Source organism: Lemur catta, chromosome 14 (genome assembly GCF_020740605.2).
Source record: "Lemur catta isolate mLemCat1 chromosome 14, mLemCat1.pri, whole genome shotgun sequence".
Lineage (NCBI taxonomy): Eukaryota > Metazoa > Chordata > Mammalia > Primates > Lemuridae > Lemur > Lemur catta.
Genome location: NC_059141.1, coordinates 68,772,108 through 68,777,579, shown reverse-complemented (window position 1 = coordinate 68,777,579; position 5,472 = coordinate 68,772,108).

Genomic DNA, 5,472 nt, shown 5'->3' with positions numbered 1-5,472 from the left:
CAGTAAATATATTTTCCCTTATGATTTTCTTAATAACATTTTTTCTCTAGCTTATTTTATTGTAAAAATACAGTATATCATACATATAACATAAAAAATGTGTTAATTGACAGTTTATATTATCAATAAGGCTTCTGGTTCAACATTAGGCTATCAGTAGTTATGTTTGCGGGAGTGAAAAGTTATACATGTATTTTCAACTACATAGGGGTCCGTTCCCCAACCCCTGCATTGTTCAAGGGTCAACTCTACTTACAAAATAAAAAATTAACTCTATAACAGCCTCAGACAGGTCTTTCAGGAGGTATTCCAGAAGAAGGCCTTGTTATAGATGACAGTTCTACACTGTTACTACTCCTAAAGACCTCAATAGAACAAGATGTGGAGGTGGATGGCAGTGATACTGACGATCCTGACCCTGTGTAGGCCTAGGCTAATGTGTGTGTGTCTTCATTTTTAACAAAAAAATTTAAAAATTTTTTTAAAAAGTAATAGAAAAAAGCTTATTGAAGATGTAAAGAATGAAAATATTTTTGTACAGCTGTATAATGTGTCTGTTTTTTAAGCTAAGTGTTATGATAACAGTCAAAAAGTTTTAAAATATTAAAAAGTTTATAAAATGAAAAAGTTACAGTAAGGTAAGGTTCATTTGTTATTAAATTCATTATAAATTTAGTGTAGCCTAACTGTACAGTATTTATAAAGTCTACAGTAGTGTACAGTAAAGTCTTAGGTGATCATATTCATTCACCACTCACTCACTGACCCACCCAGAGCAACTTCCGGATCTCCAAGCTCCATTCCTGGTGAGTGCCCTATACAGGTGTACCATTTTATCATTTATACAATATTTTTCCCATACCTTGTTTAGATATCCAAATACTTACTATTGTGTTACAATTGGCCTCAATATTCAGGACAGTAACATGCCATTCAGGTTTGTAGCTAAGGAGCAATAGGATATACCATATAGCCTAGGTGTGTAAGTACAATGTATGATGTTTGCACTACAAAAATTGCCTAATAACAGATTTCTCAGAACATATCCCCATTGTAAAGTGATGCATGAATGTACATAAAAAATCTTAGGGATTTAAAACAGCTACCAAAACTAAGTTTGTTTATCAAGGTTAATGGAAATAAGGTCAGTATACAAAGATCCACTGTATCTCTGTATAATAACAAGAAACAACTGGAAATTAAAATTAAGTAAACAATGTTATTTACAAAAGCACCCAAAACTGAGATATATTTAGGGACAAACTGAACAAAATGTGCAATATCTATATACTGGCAACTACAAAATACTGCTGAGAAAAAATTAAAGACACAATTAAATGGATATATCATATTCATGGATGAGAAGTGTCAATGTTAAGATGCCAATTTTCCCAAAACTGACTTAGAGAGTAAATGAAATTCTACTTGAAGCAGGCTTTGTTTTTTTTTTTTTTTTTTTGGTTGTTTTTTTAGAATTTGACAAGTTCATTCCAACATTTATGTGGAAATGCAAAGGACTTAGAAAAGTCAAAACAATTTTGAAACAGGACAAACTTGGAGAACTTACACTACTATAATTTAAAAATGTACTTTAAGGCTAAGGTGATTCAGTGTAAGGAAGATATACAGGTTGTTGAGAAATAGGCTAAAAGACATGAAAAGATTCAGAGGGTTTGCAGGGCTTTGCCTTGAAGGAATCTGTGGACATGTTAGTTCACAGAATAGAAGCTGCTTCCAACAAGGGGGGCATCGTCAGAGGACGTTTGCAAAGCAACCTTTCTTCTTTGCTGCTGGCCATCACCTTGAGCTTTTTTGCAAGGCAGAAGCTTGGTTTGGGTCCTTGGCAGAGAAGCTGATTCAAATGCCTGCCCAGCAGATAACGTGCAGCTGGAACTATCCTAGACTTCAAGGCTATTCCTGCTTCACTCCTGACTACGTCTCTGTGTTTAGAAGAAAGAGATTAGAGCACTACACAGACTCAGTGTTCTCATTTCATACATTTTATCTTTAATTTGTATGCTCAGCTAGCTCTGTTTCTAACACAGGGCTTAACATGCTTATCTTAGAAAAATTTTGTAACTGTCTATTCTTGTAGACAGAATTAGGTAAGATTCCCCTGGAAACCTCAAAAAATGAACTGTACACGTAATTCTGTAATAAAGACAACTATTTTCTGCAATAATAAATGCTGATGCAGGACTTCACTTGTGGTCTCACAGCTCATGGGAATGCTGGAGAACCCTTAACTCCCCCATCATTTAAACTGCACTTTTTCTCCATCTATATTATTTCTTTATTTCCTATTATTTCCAAATCCCTTGCCACGATCCTGCCTCGGGGCCTGTTTTGCTGGGAGAGTAGCTAACTCCCGGCACAGGTCAGTGTAAGAGAATAAAGAGTCCACAGGTTGATACCACCTCCCCCCAACACACAAACACAAATAATCAATTGAATTTCAATAAAAGATGCCAAGATAATATAATTCAATGGAAAAAGGTTAAACATTTCAACAAATGGTGCTGAAACAATTGAATATTCATGTGCAAGAAAATAAATCTCAACCTTTAACTCATACCATACATAAAAATTTACTCAAAAGAGATCATATTTACTCAAAATTGATACTACATTTTGAGTGCATTCAATCAAAACATCTAAAGATAGAGTTAAACCTTTGAGAAAACATGGGGAAAAGTATTTGAAACCATTGGATCTGAAAGATTTCTTAGATAAGACTATCAACAAAACTGATAAGCTGGACTTTATCAAAATGAAAAACTTCTCTTCAAAATCTATACATTGTGGGATAATATTCACAATAAGTAAAGAATTCTTAAAACTCAATAAGAAAACAAACAACCCAACTAAAATGTGGGCAAATGATTTTCCCACAAAATAAGATAAAGAGATGGCTAAGTGAAAGATGCATACCATCATTATTAATCAGGGAATTGCAAATGCAAACCATGGTGAAATACCACAATACACTGATAAGGACCAAAGTAAAAACAGTGACAATACCAAGTATTTGCAAAAATGTAGAACAATTACAACTTTCACGCATTACTGACAGAAACGTAAAGGGGAACAACCACCTCAAAAAAGCTTGTCTATACATATACATACCCTACAAACCCAGAAATTTTATACCCAGGTATTTTTTTTTCTTCAGAGACAGCGTCTGGCTCTGTTGTCAGAGTCCAGTAATGTGATCACAGCTCAGCAGACTCAAACTCTTGGGATCAAGCAATCCTCCTGCCTCAGCCTCCAAAGTAGCTGGTACTACAGGCAGTGCCACCACACCCAGCTATATACCCAAGTATTTGCCCAAGAGAAATAAAAACATGTCTACATAAAAATACATAAGAATGTTCATGGCAAGTTTGTTATTCCGTTTTGTGTTGGTATAACAGAATAACAGGCTGGGCAACTTATAAAGAAAATAGGTTTATTTGGCATGATTCGGATATCTAGGAAAGGCAAGACTGGGCATGTGGTGAGGGCCTTAGGCTGTTTCCACTCATGGCGGAAGGAGAGCCAGTGGCCGGCACGTGCAGAGATCACATGGTGAGACAAGAAGTGGGGGGTTGGGGGGAAAGGTGTCAGCCTCTTTTTAACAACCAGGTTGCACAGGAACTAATATAGTGAGAATTCGCTCACCCCCTCCCCCAGGGAGGGTATTAATCTATTCATGAGTGATCTGCCCCCATGACCCAAACACTTCCCATTAGGCTTCCCTTCCAACACTAGGAACCAAATTTCAACATGAAGTTTGGCAGGGACATCCAAACTATAGCAGCAAGTATATTCTTAACAGTCAAAAACTGGAAACAATAGGTGCACACATAAACTGTGATATATGCATACATGAGAATACTGGTCAGCAATAAAAATGGTGTTACTGATACATGCTGAAACATGGGTAACTATCAAAATCATGCTGAATAAATGAAGAAAGATGCAAAAGAGGAAATCCTGCTAACCCCATTTGTGTGAAATGCTATAAAAGATAAATCTAACCTAGTGATAGGAAGTAGATCATTGGTTATCAGGGGCCAGACAGGAGGGGGAAGTGACTGGGAAGAGGAATGGGGAAATTTTCTGGGTAATGGGTATGTTCTATATCTTAACCATGGTAGTGATTACATGTCGGGAGTGTCTGTTGTTACAACTCCTCAAATTGGCTATTTAAATGGGTATACTTAGTATACCCCTTTAAAAGGTATATCCCACTGCATCTGGCTATTCCTAATGTATGTTTTGGTGAGAGGCTGGTCCATCCTGAGCTCCCCCAGTGGTAAGTCCCAGGATGAAATAGATCATTAGGCAGGTTATATTTTACCATGTTTAAATGATACCTGAGATGATTTGTAAAAATTTTCATATATTATTGTTTTAGTAGTGAAACTGGAAATTTTGAACTTTTATAAACAGGAAAATGAACAATATACTTATAATACATATAAAGTCATATATTATGCTTCATTAAAATTAACTAAGCTAAACATATCAACATGTAAAAAGGTCAAAACCATGCATTTGAAGACAAAAGTTGAAGAATACATGTTCCCCCAATATAAGTACTTGCAAAACAATAATATATGTTGTTATACATACATAATGATATATGTACGTACATATATGGAGAGAAAGAATAAAAGTAATAATACAAGCAATCAATAAACACAAAATTTTTAGAATAGGGCTTGAAGGGTTAAGTGAAGAGGGTTTGGAAATGGTATGCAGATGCTTCAACTATTTTTGTAATACTTTACTTCTAAGCTACAATAGGTACATTGATGGTTATGTTATCAAATATTTCTCTAATTGAGTCAATAGGCTTGGATGCAAGAAAGTAAGCTATATTGAGCTTCCTGTGAATCTGAATTCAAGCACCAAGGTCAGATGAACTAGAGGATTCTAAGAAGTCTCCCAGCTGCATATACACACTTAATGTTGTTTCCAGTTTCTGGACTGAGGAAAAGGAAGCAGAGGCAGCCTCAAGGCCACGGTATATCCCACTGCCTCTGGCTGGTCCTAAAGTATGTTCTGGTGAGATGCTTGTCCATCCTGACCTCCCCAAGCGGTAAGTCCCAGGATGAAATAGACCATTAGGCAGTACATGCAGAGACAATAGTATAGTTGAGGGACAGACTAATCAAAGACAGGTGATAGGCTGGGCTCAGTAGCTCACACCTGTAATCCTAGAACTCTGGGAGGCAAAGGCAGGAGGATCACTTGAGGTCAGGAGTTTGAGACCAGCCTGAGCAAGAGTGAGACTCTGTCTTTATTAAAATATAGAAAAATTAGCTAGGTGCAGTGGTGTATGCCGGTAGTCCCAGCTACTTGAGAGGCTGAGACAGGAGGATTGCTTGGGCCCAAGGTTGCTGTGAGCTACTGCACCATAGCTGGGGTGACAAAGTGAGAAGACACTGTCTCAAAAAAAAAAAAAAAAAAAAAAGGATATGATGG